The 20139-nt window shown below is 25.3% G+C and overlaps 2 long non-coding RNA genes across 4 annotated transcripts in view; one reads left to right on the forward strand and one right to left on the reverse strand.

The window, feature by feature from the left end:
- Positions 1 to 20139, forward strand: part of LOC129964049 (uncharacterized) — a 134971-nt gene that overhangs the window by 100850 nt on the left and 13982 nt on the right. For both annotated transcript variants that reach the window (XR_008784055.1, XR_008784056.1), the window contains exon 4: positions 14307 to 14378. This is a non-coding gene — a long non-coding RNA (uncharacterized LOC129964049). The remainder of the gene's footprint in view (positions 1 to 14306; positions 14379 to 20139) is intronic.
- LOC129964050 (uncharacterized) overlaps positions 1 to 20139 on the reverse strand; it is a 145347-nt gene that overhangs the window by 32672 nt on the left and 92536 nt on the right. The gene's annotated exons all lie outside the window — the stretch shown is intronic.

Raw genomic sequence — 20139 nt, forward strand, 5'->3', positions numbered from 1 at the left:
GAAAAAATCAAAACTTTTGGAATGATGATATAAAATAATTCAACCCATCCGCATCAATATATCCAAGTGTTTATGCTTATATTTACTGAAAAGAAATCTTCTTTTAGAAATTGTTTTCAATTTTGAAACTCATATAAAAAAAATTAATAGCACCGTTCTTCGTGATTTTCTAAAAAGTAAAAATACTATAAAGACACGTTTCAAGAAAAAGTGCTTAAAAATATATGAGATTTCAAAACAGTCATTATGACATCAAAGATATGATTTTTAGGCAAAAAGACATCATTTCAAAGAAGTGTTGCATTAACATATGATGAGACGAAAATTTCTTATTTAAATAAACCAATATAAATGCTTTTAAATAAAAATGCATACGAAAATTTAGTAATCTCATTTACTACTTTTTGCTAGAGCTTTGACACTAAGAGAAATTCTGACAGAATATATTTTCTTATAAAGTTCTGACTATAAAAGAATTCTTTGCTAAAATTTTGATTATAAAAGAATTCTTTGCTAGAGTTCTGACTATAAAAGAGTTCTTTGCTAGCGTTCTGACTACAAGAAAAATTCTGACAGAATAAATTCTCTTAGAGAGTTCTGACTATAAAAGAATTCTTTGCTAGAGTCTAACTATAAGAGAAATTCTGGTTTTGATAGAGTTCTGACTTTAAAAAAAGATCATTAAAGTTATAGCTTGACAAATTATGTTTCCATAATTTTCCTTTCATACATAAATTTGTCTTTTAGGAAAAGTAATAAATGATTTCTTGATTATTAAAAAAAAGGAAACTAAATTATCAAAAAAGAACAAAACATACCTAATATTGATGGCTCAACCGATACCAGTTAGCTGTTTTCTCAGAATACAGATCAGAGTTGTTTCCTCACAGTATGTTAACATTAGAGAGAAAATAGGATCTGCGTGTTGAAGGGGGTAAGCACGTGTCAGTGGGGCGATATGAGGGTCTTTCAGGGCAGTGGGCCTCACTAGTTCAACGACCCTCTTGCGGTAACCTTCGGTCTAAAATCGCCCCCATGGTGAGCCCAGTTTTCCTGATGGTTCAATATACTCTGTTTGTTAACAATAGTTTGCAATTTTCATTTCAATAAAAAAAAAATGCTTCTTTAGTATTTTCTAGTAATATAATGAGCCATTCATTTTTGTTATGTTAAGACTGTTGTGCAAGATATAACTTTTGTTGTTTTCCTTGCCAGTACAAAACTGCATTTTTATGAAGAAAAAAATATATTTTATTGTAACTTGAACCGAATTTATATCTCTAGCTGACAAATAGAATTTAGATTACTTAATATGAACGGAACATATAGTAAAATATTTTAAATATTGCTGCATTCCTTTTTGCGGCATAGTACAGAAGAAAAAGAGCTGAGGATTAATTTTTTCTTTTCATTTCTTCAAAAAAAAGTTTTGCTTTGTGTTTTGGTAGTTTCAAATAATAGGCACACAGCAAAACATTAAATATGAATAGAAGCTTCAATTATTTAACTAATAAAAGCTTCAACTGTGATTTTTTGTGTGTGATTAGTCAAGGCTTAGACTTATAAAGTGAAAAGACGCTTTTAAATTTCAGTTTCTAAACGATTATAAGAAAAAAAATCAAATCAGAATATAATAGGCAAAAATGTAATTGCATTAATTTTCTTTTTTTTTTCGCTTTTTATAAAAATAAAATTTTTTTGCCTGATTCTATGATATTTACTATTTTTCATTGCTTGAGTCTTCATTGATAAAAAAAAAGTAATATAGTGAACATATTTTCTTAGAATTAAACTTCAAAATTTTTTCTTGATGTGTGGAAGCAAGCTGTCATATTTTAAATTTTTATAACAAGTAGTTATTGTAGTTATTCAAGTTAATTCATGTTTAATTAATGCAAATATTATTAAAGGCATTTTTTAATCAAAAATTTGATGATGCTTTTATAGACTTTTTTTTCTATTTAAGATAGAAAATATTGCGATTTCTGTCTCACATGAATATTATCATGAAGAGAGAGATATTAATTATTCTTTTTCTGAAAATTTATGATGTACTAGTTGGTGTATATTATATTACTTTCAGATTAATGATGCATCATTTTAGAATTATGAGACGCGATGCCAAGTTTAATCTTTCGAAGACTTGGTAAAAGTGCACTCTGAAATCTTGCAGATGCCCCTCCCGTCTTAAAAGGATGCAATAGCTTAGGAGAGGTGATACTGTTGCTTAGCAACCACTGCCCAGTTCCGGAATTGTTTGACTTAAGAGAGAAGGCCTTTATAAAACTCTCATGCCATCTAGTGGGAAGGGGAATTCTTTCCTTGGAATTTCTTCTTTTTTTTCAATTTTTAGGAACTGCTCCTTTAAAAGAAAGATAAACATTCGGTGAAAAGCATAAAATATGCAGAAATAATATTGTAAGAATTTTTTTTCTGGAAAAATAAACAGCCATCAAAATAAATTTTTGTTTAAACACAAAAACTGTGGTGAGTAAAACTCTTTTTTTTATATATAGCATAGACAGAAATAGATTAAAATATGAGGGTTTTTTATTAGTAATTAATTACAGTTTTTTAAAATAAATAATAGTGAAAAGTTACGTTTATTTGAAATGAGAATATGAAATTAAAACTCTGTAAAAAAAAAAAAGAATGTTTTTTTTTTCTGAAATTTAAATCACTAGAAATTCATTTAAATTAAAAAGAAAATTACAGTTAACTGAAATATGTTTTTTTATTAAATATAAGACAACTAATAAAAAAACTATAGCATTATTGATTAAAGAAAGTTTGTTACTTAACCATAATACAATCCGTATTATTTATTTCATGATATAATAAAAAAGGAATCATTAAATTATTTCATTTCTTTGTCAACAGTTTTTACATTCTTCTCAGCTTAACAACACATTAATATAACTGTAATATTATTCTATAACTTATACTGAGCAATAATGAAATCCAGAATCATTTATTGCATCTTGTTACTTAGCAAATCAATCGCTGATTATTTTCATTTCTTCACCTTATTTTTTTACTATATCTCATTCAATATCACAACTTTTGAAGGCAAATTTAACTTAACTACTATTAAATAATAAAAAAAAGAAAATGCTGCAGCATTAGAAAATTACTATTGGAATTAAATAGTTAACCTCTCTACCACATTCCTTATTCAAAACAAACTAATCAGAATATATTATATAGAAAATAATATTTTCTTTTTGAAATGAAAACCAAATATATATTATTGAATCGGATATTATAAAATTTTTACTCGCTGACATACATAAAATACAAATTTAAATATTCAAACCTTTTCATACATTTAAACTAAACGTATTATATAAATTAATACCTAATTTAATTCGATTATTTTGTTGCAATCTAGGGAATAACGAAACTGTGGGTTAAATTTTCATTTTCAGTGAAACAAATCCATTTATTTACGTAAAATTTAATTAAAAATCCTTTCTCAGATAAAGTGAAACTTTTTACCTTAAAACTGTTGTTACTACTTGACTTTAAAAAAAATATATGCTCAGTTCCATATTGTAATAAAAATTGAAAACACATAAAAATATTTTGATGAGTATTTTCTTCGTTTGTTTCTCATTTTTTTATTATTTAAATATAAGTGATACATTAGAGATATTTCTAAATGAATCAAATTTGTAAAGATACGAGAAATGAAAATTTCAATCAATCTATAAGTACTTTAGATAAAATATTCCATTAAAATACACAAAGCTATAAGTAATAGAAATTGACAGACAACTAGTTAATAATTTTAGTATCTTAAATTTTAATATAGGATTCACACAATTTCTGAAAATTCATTTGTTCAATAAACATTTGTTTTCATTTCTATTTGTCTACTTTTTTCATTTTTGACTAGTTGATAATGGAATAAAAATATCTGAAATATGAAAATCACTTCACTCAATATTATTGAAAATTATAAAATTAAATATGAGTAATTATTACATATTTGAAATAAATTATATTTCATGCACTTTATATTTTTATTGTTATGAATTTATTTCAAGCAATTGAATTTTAAAGGAATGATAAAAAAAATATCTAATAATTGACATTTTAAGTAATATTTCTTTATTTCCTTCCGAGAAACAAAGCAAAGAAATCTAAAATGATTAAAGCCTGATGCTAGATGAAATCGAATCCTTCATTTAGAACAAATTTAAATATTTATTATTGCTATTTTTATTCCAGATTTTCGAAATTTAATTTGAATCCGTGTGGAAATTTTTTTCCAAGGAAAAAAAAAGCCTTAAAACGAATTTGAACTAGTATTATTGTCCAATGAATCTTAAAAGTTGTATTATTGGTAAAATTGATCATTATACCTTTCAATGAGAATTACCAGTTTTCTAAACTTCAATTCGAGATTGCCTAGATGCTGGCAACAAAATCAGAAGTCGACCATGCTCCCATTAGTCCGAGACGTCTGCTTCCTTTTCAATAATTTCTATAACATGTATACAAATTGATGCATTGTATAGACATATGGAAAATGATAAAAATTAAATAAATTATGACTTAGAAATAGAGTTTTTCTCTTTATCAAGATGTCTGTATTCAGTGAATAGTAAAAAGAATGGAGGAAAACTATTCTTGTTGTTCTTTTTTAAACAACATTAAATTAAATTTAAAATTTTTTTAATAAAGCAAAAAAAAAAAAAAATCAGCGTGATTTCAAATCTATGAAAATAATCTTGACCAACTATTTGCTATTACCCGGTATTATCCCAAGTGACAGTGTACATCTGTGATGGGTGTATATCATTATAATTGAAGACGGGGTCATTATGATTATATGTTTTTCTTAAACCCTTTAAGTAATTACTTTAAAAAGTATTTAATGTACAATCTCACTGTTAATAATGAAAAATGCTTTTCTAATAATAAAAAATAAGAAATTTTGCAGAATCTAATAGTAAGTATTAATATAATTCCCGATCCCTCAATTCCTGATTCCAGATATCAATTCCAGAATTATTCAGATAGTTAGTAGCTTAGTTTAGATTTAGTTAAAATGTTCTTTCGAATACAGATAGAATAATAGATAAAAATTATAGAATTTAGAGCCATTTTCAAATTATGAGTCTGCATGAACGATACTTGAGTCTGCATTTCGTCCGCCACATTTCTAATTTCTACACAATACCAGAGGAAGAGTTGATAAATCAGATGAAAACTCATTTATTCTATCGTTAATATTAAAAATCAAACTGAAATCTTTTCATTTTGAAAAAAACAATTAAATAAATTAAAATAATTTTCAATATATCCAGATATGATTAACCAAAATGTTCTAAAATAGTTAGAAATGATGAAAAGGAACGCTAAAAATGAGAAATGATGAACGTAATTAAACTAGGTTGTTATAATTTCGTAACAGAATTAATTGATAAATAAGAAAATTAATATCTATTTAAAACTGAGTTCGTTCTTTATTTTTAATTATATATTTAATAATGGTTTTAAATATATCTCAAACACCCTTTCCTTAAAAATTTTAGCATTTATCTTTGTTCATCTTGTATAAAAGGGGGACTTTTTGAAAGAGACCTGTTTGTAGGTACAAACGAAATTATGTCTTACTAGTATGATTAAAAATAATGTATTATTAATTTCGAGCTTAACAACTTTTTTTATTTAAAATAATGAAAAACAATCTTTAAAAATAAATTGTGAATTTAAATTCAATTTTCCGAAATTACTTTAACACTTAAATACTGAAAGCAATAAATTTGAATTTCAATAAATTAAAGAAATTAAGATTCAATAAAATTCAAATTATTAAAGAAAAAACAAAATTTCAAATTCAATAAATTAAAGAGGAAACAAAGTAAAAATTATTCAGATAAAAAAAATCTCGTGGTTGATAATGAAGAAATAATTAAAAAATGACTTTCCTCTGAAGTGAAAAACAGTTCCTTCATCAACACGTTATTATGATTGTGATCCCTAAAGCGTAAGCTTCAAATTCCTATTAATTTCTTCCGCAAATTTGTAAAATAATTTCTTTATATAAGTTAAGCGACCTTGTGCTTTTGTTAGAACTATATTCACAGAGGCATTCAGTGTAAATTAAAAGCAAAAAAAAAATATCAAATTAAATTGTTTTTATTTTTCTCTTTTGCTCGAAAACAATTCATGTATTTAAATCTGGGAATGTTGTAATTATCTCCAAATGTTGTAATTATCTCCAAATGTTGTAATTATTTCTGTTACTGCGACTATAACTACTGCGATTGTTGTAATCATCTCTAATTTAGAGAATGAGAACTTCAAGAATTCATTTCAGGGATATTTCTGATTGGTAAGTATTATATTGAAATTTGAGAAATAATGCTTTAAATTTAAAGAGTAACATTGAAACAAGAAACGTATTGTTGAACGAAATTACTTTGCCTTAAATTATTACTTAAATTATTCAAATTCAGCAAATTGTAGATCAAGAGATTTCTATTCTCTCTTGATCAAAATGTATGATAATTTCAATTTAATTTTTCGTAAAATCATGTAAAAAAAACTGGGTAGAACATAGAGATAATTGTAATTTTTACATGGTTGCCATGCACAATACCAACCTGGTGTAAGAAAATTTTCTACTTGACAAAGATTAATTTTACCGTATTTCAGATATAAATCAAAATTCTAAAAAATGGCAAAATATTTCGTTGCAAGTTATTGTTCACAATTTTTTAGAATACTTAATTTTAGTCAACATCTAAAGTTTATAGAGTCATCTCTATAAAAAAAAAATTCACGTTTGGAATTTAGATTGGGATGGTATACTTTTTGTAAAACAAATGGTAAGCACTTCTTCATTGTTTAGCTCGGTTAAAATGTTAACTTCTCCTAGTTTATTTTTATAAAATTCTTATATCATTTGCTCTTAAACATGGCTTAAAGGAAGTGCCTAATTATTGATTAAATGCGTTTTCAATTCTACTGTTTGGAAGAATTTTGCCCAATATTTTTTAAAACATTCCTAATTGAATGAAAAGCTGTAAAATATATTTCAACAAATGTATAGAAAGAGATATGAAGAAAACATAATTTTTGCCGTCTTTAAATATGACATCAAATTTCGGTCAAAACTCTGAAGAATTTTGAGATAGTAGGTAGAGAGGATTAGGTTAATTATTTACTGGACTGTAAAGATAATCAGGTTTAAAATCGCTTTCTCTTTAGCTAGTTATATTTATGCTTTGTGACCTCAATCATTGTTAAGTGCGAAATTTTTCCTTTAAATAAATGTGTATATAACGGAATATTATAATTCCAAAGAAACAAAACGGTTAAATTTACTTTGAATTATAATTTTGTTCTGTGATATTATTAATATGGTAACCCTATATTATACTCATTAGATTAATATGTCTTTATTCTATGCGACAAGTATTTAAATAAGTTTAATGTTGCGAAAAATATTTACTATAATAAACTAAAAAATAAACGCCAAGTATAATATATATAATCCCCATATTTTTAATTTTCTCTTTTCAAATAATTTCATTCTTAAATCTTTATTAGACAGAATTAAGTTATATAGTAAGAAGGATTTTCATCCATAGCCTTCATCCAAATTTTAAAATTCAAATATTTATATTGAAATAGTGAATGAGACATGCAGAATAAATTAAATTGATTAGAGGCACTTATTTAATAGTGGCCATCAAATTATTAAGGAATTCAAAAATTATTTAAAGTCAGACACAGAAAAAGAATCTGTTTTGGAATTGTAGAGCATAAATTTGACCAACAACTTTATAATGCTGTATAGAGTTTATCTTATAAAGAGCGTAATTACATATTTAAACTAGAGATATAAAATTCGCTAAATATTTTATTTAGAGAAACATAGTTATAAAATAAATAATTGGTGTAGTTATATTTCTGTTCAAAGGATGTCAATAATTAAATTATAAATTCAAAATATTCCAAATAGGAATATTAAAAGTTTTAAAACATATATTCTGACACTAGCGTTTCCTTTCCCTTATTTATGTTTAAATACATAACGGGGAACCAACAACAAAAATAAATTTTCGATGTATAAATAAATCTTTATTCAAGAAGTGTTCATAGTTCTTTTTATTATATGATTTTCTTTTTCAAAAAAAAAAAAAATGTCGCAATATGCTTACAATATATCTCTAATTTTTCTCCAAATCTTTCCGAGCTATTCAAAAATTTTAGACATCTTATAAGAATAGAATCAGTTTATTAAATTTGATTCTATTTTTTCTTAAATATTCTTTAGTATTTTTAGTGATCTATGAATGAATCATGTTGTTTGATATAATTATTCATTTTGATACTTAAAATCAATTATTAAATATTTTTATTTTTATTTTAAACATTTTCGAAGACTATTGCCATTCAACTTTTTGTTATTTTCCTTTCTGGCATGTTTCTCTTTTGTTTCTTCCAAAACAAATGAATACTTCGTCTGATGACTCTGCTTCCTCCATCTTTCTTATCGTTGATTTTAGATACCATTTAATTTTAGATATTTTTTTTAATCAAAAGAAAAGTGGGAATTTAGTCATTTGATAATATTAATACTTATTTCTCTATTTGTTTTCAGTATATATTTATCAATCGTTTGTATAATGTTTCATAAAAATCACTTGAAATACTTTAATTTTCTATAAACCTCAATGCGAATGTAATAAAAGATTTCTTTGCTTTTAGTGAAGATAAATTATTTTGTAATATCAAAAATTTTAGAATTTACATCATTACTATTTTAAGTCCTTTTTTTTTTTTTTTTGCTATTTTGTCATATACTCACACAAGAGGGCATACAGACATATTCTCTTTCAAAATTCGATAGGGATCTAAAACATTGGCGGAAAACCATAGACTAAAATTTGATATTTCGAGCTTACTGGGATGGAACGTTTATTGCTTTCACAGATAGGCATAGATAGCGAAATGATTTTTTTTGTGGGGGGGGGGGGCGACTCAGGGAAGTTCAAAACATGGATCAAAATCTTGAGGTCAAATTTTTTTTTGACGATTTTCTCTTTCTATATTTTCAAGAGAACAGAAAATGACTGGGTTTTTTTAAATTTGCAAAATAAAATGACCAAAAGAATTATGTATGTATAATTTTGCTTCAAACTAAGAACAATTATATTAATAACCAAAATAAAAATTTTATTTTATATTTTCTTATGATTTAGTATTTTTAGAGTTGATATTCAGCCTTTATCCTTAATAGAAAAACTTATGAATATCAAAAAGTCCTAAATTCCGCCCACTTGCGGCTTTACTGAAACAAACCGTTATCATGTTGAACATTTAATTCTCGGGTGGCTACTAGGCCAGTCACATGTTTTATGACGTCATATTGAGTAGGAAGGATAACCTTGGGTCGCTCATTTTTTTTCCCCTCCATTTTTTTTAGTAACAAAAAAAAGCGAAAAAAGGGTGAATGAACTGCTGAAAAGTGGGCACACAGTTTCAGGGTCACCCGTAGATAAGGGTAAAATATGTTAAAAGTACCTTTTATAGTCGGAGGTATGGTGGCTCTTCACATAGAGAGGGAGGTTCAGTACAAATTTTGTTTGAATTTTTTTAAATCAATAATTAGAAATTCTAATTTTTTTAGGTAGTTACTTTTAATTTGAATAAATGATAATTGTTTAAATCGCAATTATATATTAGATAAATTTTTTTCATTCATTTATTTCAAAGAATTTTTTTTTATTTTATATAGACTTTTAAGGAAAAATGTATGATTATATATATATATATATATATATATATATATATATATATATATATATCCTTTTTTCTTTATATTCCGAATTGATTATCAGCAAATTTTGAAATTTATTTTTGCATCTTTAGATAGATTTTGGCGTGCAGAAATCTAGAGGCGAAGGAAAAAGTTGTTTTAATTTATTAAAATAATCTTTTTGTTGTTGTTGTTGAATTCCAACCTTCAATTGCTTATTGTTAGAAAAAAAAATTGCATTGTCATTAGAAAAAAATTTTTATGAAAATATAAGTGTTTTCAAAGTATTATTTATTAGTATTATTTTCAAAGTATTATTAACTGACAGGATATAGAAAGTAAAATATTAATTTTTTCAGTGTATTAAATGTGACAAAATAGTATCAATACAAATTAGGCATTAAAATTAAGTACCTAAGTTTGTTATTAAAATTCGAAATTTTTTAACTGTCATATTTCAATTAAACTTCATTTTCATTAATTTATTTTTAATATAAACACAATAATAAAACAGATTATAATTATTTTGAACCTTGAAAAGTTAATCTTATTGTTGAAAATCTTTGTCTTAAATCTCTGTAGTTTATAACAAGAAAAGAATATTTTGCTAAACCTCATTAAATTTTAAAAAAGAATTTAGTATGCATTCTAAATGCACAAGTGCTTATATTTTTGAAAGGGTATATTTTTTAGCAAATTAAACTTACATGTTAACAAAAAAATTAAAAATATGAAATATGAAAAAAAAAAGTGATTTAATAAAATAAATAAAAATAATAATCTCAAAAACATTTTTAAGCTAATAATCAAAATTTCATGAATAAAACATAAAAAAGATCGTACTATAGAACAATCTAATTGTATGCAATCTTTAAAACAATTAATAATGCAATTGCGCAAAGTCTCTTTGTTTTGAATATGCATTAAAACGCCAAAAATAAAATAAAATCGATAAAAACACAAAGAATTCAACATTTACCCTAATGAGACTAATCATTTGAAACTCTAAACTTTTAAACTTCGAGCACATTTTATTGATCGGTAGAATTTCATTTTATTTTTGTCATTTTAAAATACTTATAATATTAAAAGCATTAAAATATTTTCTTCGGAAATTGAAGAAGTGGGAATATTTTTCTTGTAATGTTTCTTTCGCGAATTTTACAGATTGGTTTAAGGTAAACATTAAGTTGTTAAAAAATATTGTTTATTAAAGTAAGGGAAAGTAAGGAAAGACATTTTTAACATAAAAGTTAAGGACAAGAACTACATAAAAATTAAGGTAAAGAAATTTTTTCTTGTTGGCTTTGAATAAATAGACTTTTTAAGACTGGAAAAGGAAACGCTAATAAAAATTTATATTCAACATTTTTTGTTACAATTCGGTTATTCATTATAATTTAAGATTAAAGAATCGGGGAAAATTTATTAAAACTTTTATAACTGAAATCATAGAAATATTTTTCTCTCGTGGTTTTCCTTTTCATATTTTATTCTGTCTTCAAAACTACATTATTATTTTTTAACTTTTATGAAAGAATTGTTAACTTTGTCCCTGTTTTTATTGGAGGATGCAGTTAAAATTTGATCTTTTAAGACGAATAGTCGAAAATTACATTCAATTTTTCTTCAATTTTTTTTTTTTTTTGTTGTTGTTGTTTGTTCCACATGAAATTTATTTACTTAAATATAAAAAGGTAATTGGCTCCTAATTACAATAAAAGTATAATAAGAAAGAGTAAGTGCAGGATATTCAAATGTATTAGTCATGTATTTTATTTTTCAATTTTCATAAATTATTCTGCGAAAAAAATGATATTAATTGGATGACATAAATAAAATATTGTTTCAAAGATTTAGGATTTTTCTTGAACTTTATAGGTAAATAAAATTGTTCTTTATAGAAAATTTTCAAAAAAAAAATAGTTATAGAGCTTATAATAGATTAAATAATTTTCGAAAAATCCGTTAGCAAGATTATTTCTGAAGTTTGAAACCTTTATGAAACTTTTTATTTTATGAATGGATGTATATTTTGCAATTGTTTCGGATTTTATAAATTTATTTATTTATGATCTAATTGTCATACGCCATCATCATACAGTTATTTTCTGTTATAGTCTTTTACTAAACATTTATAATTTCTTGAATTCTTAAGACGTAATATGGAAATTTGTTGGATCAGGTATATTAGGAAAGTCGAAGTAATTTTTTTTAAATTGACAAAATTGAATTTGTTAAGTAATTATCTTCAGATGCATTCTTCACATTTCAGATCTTTTTACAAGCCTGAAACAAAAAATTTTGTAAATATATATCTTTAATTATTATAACTTAAAAACTAAAAAAACTGAAGAAAAATTGTCATTCAACATTTACATTAAAATTGCTGATTTCTGTCAAATCTGGAACGAAGCCTCATTTCAGAACTATAATCGAAAATAGGTTTCGAATTTTGGATCCAATACGTCAACGAGGTTATGGTCTGTTGATCTGTATGAACGAGTTCGCTAACTCTAAAAAACAACATGGTTGATGTGAAACCTTTAATATGATTATCTTTGCACTTTGCACACACACACACACACGCATACACACACGCACACATACACGCATGCACACACACACACACACACACACACACACGCACACACATAACTTATTTATATGATTTTAAGTTTAAAATGAAAAAGTCACTGTTGCTAAGAAAGTAAAAGTAAAATCAGATTTGTTTTCTCCTTCTGTTTGATATTTAATCATCGTTCAGTTTCACTATTTTAAAATTTATGAAATGAAACAAACATAAAAACTACTTTGGCAATAAAAAACTGAATTAGTGAGAAAAAAAATAACTTCAACAAATACTAAATAATACTAAAATTATTGAAACTCGAATAATTAGTTATAAGCATTTCTTTGCCACATAAAGAGAAAAATATTTGTGTTCTGAAATTTTACAAAAAGTTAATAAAATGTTGGACTGCTTTCATAATTCATATTTTAAAATATTATTTCAGCGTCACAGCAAGTACCAATTGGGGACATTTGGGATTTTAATTTGAACTACAAACATTCATTTTTCCATCTAAAATCTGCCTAGATAGAAAAGTGTGTCAGTAGGAGAGTGATTGGATGCGGGCTTCTAAATGACGTCATTCATCAATTCATTGCCCTTTTGAGCCGTTTTCACGGTTCGGACAAATAAAATGATGGGTGGTGGTGGTTGGGGGTGACCTTCAGTTTTTTTTTCAAGGGTGAAAGGGTGATAGAGGTGAATGAACCTGGAAGTTGAAGGACGTTTTTCGTCCATGAGGGACATGGGGGTGTATACTGTATAATAGATTAAAAATTAAATTTTTTTTAAATTCGTTTTTTAATTAAAATTTTTAAATTCTTATAAATGTTGATATGCTGATTTTGCTGGCAGGAAAGCTCAAGTGTCATTATAACCTAAAGCTTGTTCTATATAAAAAAATTAAATAATATAATTTCTTATAATAATTTGAACCTTTATTTTAATTCATACCAGCTTTTACATTCCTACCTGATTCTTTTCATAATCTATTAGCTGGTACGCGGTGCGTTGCTGCCGCAGAAGGCATAATTTTGGAAATATCATTTGAAATAGTTATCTTGTTTAATTAGGAAAGATTCGAAGAATGTATTTATTTTCTTGTCATTGAAATTGAATGATATATAAAGAGCAAGTATAAATTTTTTTTAAAGTTTAGATATAATAATTTTACTTTGCCTACAGCCTTCGCGCAAGTGCAAGAAATAAGTTGGCAAAGTTTTATTGCAATTGGATGAACGGTACGGTAACGCATAAAATACGGACGAACAAACATCCATTTTTATAAATTAGATTTTTATAATCAGTAATCAAGGTTCAAATTTTTAAATTATTCAAATTAATTTCTAGTTTTTGATAATTTTAAAATTAAATTCCGCTGCTTTTCTTCTTGATATATTAAAATTTACGGTATTAATTTGAGAAAAAAAAAAGTCTATACCTTTTTTGAAGCTTTCATGCATTCTAATTTCATTTACTCTCTTAAGGTATAAAAATAATTTCAAATAATAAATTCTTCTGAAATATTTTATATCTCTACATTGCCGTTCCAAAAATAAATACATTTATTTATGATTAAATTGTTATTATTCATAGTGAATTAATTAATTAATATTTTTGATCTCAATTTACTTCAAAATTAAGGATCACTAGATACTTTCCTACAGAAACAGCATACAAATTTTAATACGTATTTATAAAATTTCAGCAGGTAAATAAATTAAACACGATCATGATAATAGAACTGTTTATTTAAAAAGAAAAGAGACTTTTCTTTTTATATTTTTTTAAAAATTATTAATTTATATAAAATATCATTTCCATGAAATATAGATTCAATACACGTTGTACTGAAATTTATTATGCATTATTATCTCAGCTTGTAAATACTTAGCTTTAAAAAGTAAATATATCATGTATATGAAGAAATTAAATAATATGAAATGTTTTTAGGTATGATAAACCGATGAGAAATTATCCTTGTTATGGGTGGATGGTTACCTGGTGATAAAAAAAATTGTACATGTAAGTATTTTTTTAAATTTATATTTATATTTAAATCATCAGATAAAATAAAATGCAAAATTTAAACTTTAGTCTAATTTTAGATTAAATCTCGATATAAGAATAATAATATTTAAATCATATAAATTAAAGCCAATTGGAAACAGCCTCTTATATGCGTAAAGTTTTTTTTTATTAATCATTCTACAAACTTTTTAAAAAGAATTTCAAAAACTAATCATTTTGATAATATTTTGTTCATATTAAAAATTTGAATTATAAGTATTAAATTTTGTCAAAAAAATAATCATTTAGTCATGTCATGAAAGCTTTTAATTAAAAGCTTTTGCTCCTGGTTAATATCTAATTTATTTATTTCAATTTCCCAGGGCATGTCTACACAATAATTAATAATTTTTAATTGTGTAAATTTTAATAATTAGCTTATCAATATTTAGATTGTAAAAAAACCTTTTTATCTTTTATTTATTTTTGATTAATCAATTCAAATTTTCTATAGCTGAACTTCACTTTAATTTGTCTTATTTCTCCGAATTCAAAAATTTAAGAAAGAGAAAATAAAATCAAGAAACTTGAGTTACAATCTTAACATATATGTGAAATGAAAACAGTTTCCTTTTTCCCCCCTCTTTTTTTATTTTTATTTTTAATTGAACACAGCTATGATTGAATATAAACAAAATCATATCTTTTTTAAATAGATTAGTTTTCCTTTCTTTTCCCCAAATTCATATCTTTTGGCATAGATTAGTTTTCCTTTCTTTTCCCCAAATTCATATCTTTTGGCATAGATTAGTTTTCACTTTTTCCAAATTCATATCTTTTTGCATAGATTAGTTTTCACTTTTTCCAAATTCATATCTATTTGCATAGATTAGTTTTCATTTTTTTTCCAAACTCATATCTTTTTTAAATAGATTAGTTTTCCTTTCTTTTCCCCAAATTCATATCTTTTTGCATAGATTAGTTTTCATTTTTCTCTTTATCTTAATATTTTTCATTTTATTTTTATTTTTAGAATGTTCGTCAAATTCATTAAAAACTTCCAAATAAAAATGGACTAAACGAATGAAAATGAAACAAAATCTATTTATTTTTCTAACTAGGAATTTATTAATATAAATTTGGTGATTATCAAAAAGCAACTCGCCTATCAAAATTTGCATCAATATTAAAAAAATCGTACTAAGCCATACAGATAAATTCTTGGCCTATAATGGAAACTCTACTTAGATATAATTCTAGAACCAACTGTTGTGCTTTATTCTAAAGAAGAAAAAGGATAAAGATATAAAATTATTTAAAGAAAATCAGTTGGATATTACAGTTGATTCTATTTCTTAATTTTTCACTAATAAAATTACTGACTAGGTATTTTAGACTCTTGCATTATATTGGATTTAAATTAATATTTTCTTTGATTTTTAAGTCAGATATATGATATAATTAATGAATAGAAATAGAAAAGATCTAATCTTAAAGAATATAAGAATTAAAAAAAATTTATTAGTTAATATTGTACTGTAACATCGTATGTTAAGTTTTTCAATCAAAATAATAATATAAATTACTTAATGAATAAATAAACTATTCTTTGAAATTTTTAGTTACAAAAACAGATTTTGTAACGAAATTTTTCTAATTGTCTTAAAAATATCTAAGATTTTGCATTAAAGAAAATTAGACGAAAGCCAATTAAGTATTTGGATGTGTTATTTATAAAATACTATCAGAAAACAAGATTTTTTATCATATACATGAATAGTTTTCGATTACTTTTTTTCCCCGCAGATCACAGTTGCATGTGAAATTTACTATGATGTGAGTGATTTTTTTCCCACAGAAAAACTGTTGATGAACTGTTTTATGAAAAAGCAAATAAAAAGTGCTTTTAAAAAACAATATTTATTTAAAAAAAATTTAATTAAACTAATTAATACAAATTTTATTCCATTCTTATTTTTATACAGTATTGCAAAATCTGATTTTTTTTTTATCAGTTGCATGTCAGAGTGCGTGTGTGTGTGTGAGCGCGCGCACGTGCATGTATGTGTGTGTGTGATAACCGAATGCCAACAAAAAAATGCATATAATATCTTAAATTGTTTTATTTAGTTAAATATTAATTTAAATTATTCTTTCATAATGTTACCTTTTAGCATGAAACAACTATAGCTAAAAATTAAAATATTCTGAGCAATTACTTGATCAACATTTTGATTTGCAACCAGAAACTATTTTGATTTAAATCCTTCAGAAGTTAGCGCATTATTTATTGCATTAAGATATCTTACTATGATATCCTTAGAGTTTAGAAATAAGCACTATCAAACGATACGTTTCTATACTTATATTTATTTTCGTATTAACATATCAACAAGTGGGATTGTATGCCTCGTCTCAAAAACCTGGCATATGCTGTTATTATACCACGCAAGAAATCCAACCCCTCTCATTTCTCACTCTTCGATGACTATAATTATCTAGCTAAAGCTAACTAAAGCCAGTCAATCGGGGTTTATTGTGACCTACCCATATGAGTTTACTGTGAAGCAAAAAACAAAACAAAGAAAGAACACTACTCCAGGTGGTCGTCGGAACTATAGTAATTACCAATCGACTTCTTCTAAAGATATGCATCAAAGAAATGGCTATTATGCTATTCTTATACCTGGCTTTTGAAAATGTTAAGCTGTATATGTTACTGTCTTATGTGGTAAGGCAATCTGATAGCTTATCCTAAGGCTAAATCGGAAATTCTTTGTATAGAAATTATACGAATAGATAAAAAAATACATATGTGCGTATATATACGCTTCCTAGAGCTGTTTCTTTTAACTTAAGCCTTTCTTCTTTATTGAATTTGAATAGCTTCGTTGAGGTTGCTTGAACACACCATTAATCATTACTAGTTATGTATTGATGCGATATTCACTTCCGGACTGTAAGTTGTAATAGCTACAGTATGGTTTGTATAAATAATGCATTTAGTTTTTTTTTTTTTTTTTTTTTTTTTTTTTTTTTTTTAAGTATTCAGGCATTATTTTAATGTTCTGTCTCATGGCACCTTAAGAAAAGAACGATTTCGTTTTAGGAAGGAAACAATTGGTGTCCTCCCTTTTTTTTGTCCAGAAAATTTATTTAAACTTAAGTATTAGAGAATAAATCAGAACTTTATTTGATCTCTGCTGATAATAAAGATGAATTCGTGGGTGTCTGCTTGCAGTTGGTACTGCACAGACCAGACCGTTTGGCATACAGCTACCAAATTTGGCGCATATGTATCTTGGAAGGTAGGATTATGCGCCTTGGAGTGATTTTTTTTAAAATTTTAATTAAAAATTAAATAACAAATTTTGCGGTTTTTCTTTAAAAGGGGGACGAAATTTTTTTTTCCCGCTATAACTTCAGAAAATATTGCAGCACACAAAAATGATCCCTACTTTATCTCAAAATTTAGAAAATGATATTTTCATTGCCACCTGTTTTTTCCCCAGTATCATTTATTTTCTATTCTTTTAAATCTGTATACGTTTAAAATTTAATAAATTTAATAAAATAAATAAATAAATGAAAAATAAGATAAATAAATAAAGTTTTAATTTTTTTTAAAGTCTAGGTGTATTTTACAACAATAAATTTCATTGTTGAGTTAAACACAAATCGTTTCCACTGCAGTTATAATATTTCATCCTTATTTTAATTATAATGTTGTTAAGATTTGAAATTTCGACTCATTTTTCCATATTGAATAAGTTTCAGGGTAAAGCACGATTTTAATAAAAATTTTGGAATTTTGTTATAATAAAATTTTGATTTCAGGGTCAAGCAATGGTGAAATTATTTTTAAAGAACATCCGTTTTAAAACACTGCTACTCTGTTCTGCTACTTATAAAGATATAAAGAGAAAATTAGGGATATGCATAGCAGAATAAACAGAATGGTGTAAAACTTCTAAAATAGTATGAATTTTATGTTTATTAAAATTTGAAGTTTAAATATATTTTGCTGAAAAGAATATTAAAACCAAGTTACGCAAAATAGTTAATAGAAATTTTGAGTAATCATTAATTCCGGCGAACAATGGTCGTTAGAGACTGGCAGTAATAAATAAGAGGATAATAAGGAATATAAATGCAGTTATTCAGCAAAATATTAATGAAATGTTTTAAAGTAAGTGACTATGTTAAAAAGTCGATTTTGGCCGAAAATATAAAATATTTTTTAATTCGATACGCTTCATTTCTTATCAGTTTTCTTTATAAAACCATGCTATTTTATAATAACCACCACTTTTATTTCTGTGTTCATTATTTGGATATCTGTATTAATTTTTATATCTAAATGACGCACATTTTAATGCTATTCCGCAACCTTAATGCTAATTCTAAATATAGGTAAATTGTCTTACGACGTGCTTTATAAATTAAAATCTAATGTATATATTTTTATTCAAAGTAGTCTAATAATTTTCTAATGTGTTCTGCAGTTCCTAAACTGCAGAATTAAATAAATTGTTTAAAAAGATTTTATTGTTATTTTAATGTTTCATAATGCTAAAAGATTGAAAATTTCATGTTATTTATCATCCAAATCTCAGTATTTAGAAAAAAATGGTTATAAATCCAGTTAATTCTTTTAGTTTGGGAGTTAAGAAATATATTTTTAAAATCAGTTTTGGTTTAATTCAAAAGATATTTTTAAAGCAATTGAATTATTAACTAGAGTGTTTCTCTCTCTCTCTCTCTCTCTCTCTCTCCATCTCTCTCACTCTTTTTCTTCACTAAAAAGAACATGCTTCTGATACACTTGCAGCTTCAGACTGATATATTTCAAAGATATTTTTTAATCCATTTTATTAAAAAAATTCAAAAATATAACCATTTTATAACATTTTTAAATGCAGTCTGAACGCAGTTACTTACCTTAAAGCAAGACATTCTTAACAATTTTTAGCTTAAATATTTTGGCAAATTTAAATGAAAAAAAAAGCACTTTATAAGTTTCAGGGCCTTCCAACAACTCTCAAATATTCATATGGCATCTCTTGGGATTTTTATCTCCCATTTTAAGAAGCTGCATTGCATCTCACAACCAAATATGTTTTGGAATTTTTAAAAATGTATCCCTGGTTTTGTTGATTTTGGTTCAGTGGCAAAAATTTTAGCAATTCAGTTAGAGCAAAAGTATTCAACATTGGAATTCTGTTCAGTAAACCATATGACTAAAAATAAGTCCGATATTTCTCGTTTGTAAAAATTAAAGTCAGTAAAGTCTTTTTTTTTAATTTTCTTTTTTAGTTTTCTTAATAAGACATAGTAAATGGCAATATAGGAATATTGAAGTTATTAATGAAACTTCTGAATGTCAAAGCTTCTGAGTGTCTTTCTTTGGTATGAGTACATTTAGTAATTCTATTAGTTTACAATTTCTATTCTTTTTCTATTAGTTTACAAATATAATGGTTTAACTTATTAAGGTACTAACGCCAAATGTAAGGAATTTCAAGATTACATGATATATTTAATGCTAAAGTTAAATTTAATGTTTATATATAGATAACGTCGATTTATTTCATCTCGGGAGGCACAATTTACGTACAAAGAATAAGTGGTTAGACAAACGTCAGTCTACATGGCGACACAAAAGCAGAAGAGGAAAAAAGAGCAAAATATTTCCCTTCGCTGATTTTACTATGAGATTTTTATGGGGATTTCTTTGACACTTGTATTCTTAGCAAAGGAAAATGTAGGTATCTTT

This window comes from Argiope bruennichi, chromosome 3 (genome assembly GCF_947563725.1).
Source record: "Argiope bruennichi chromosome 3, qqArgBrue1.1, whole genome shotgun sequence".
NCBI classification, from domain to species: Eukaryota; Metazoa; Arthropoda; class Arachnida; order Araneae; family Araneidae; genus Argiope; species Argiope bruennichi.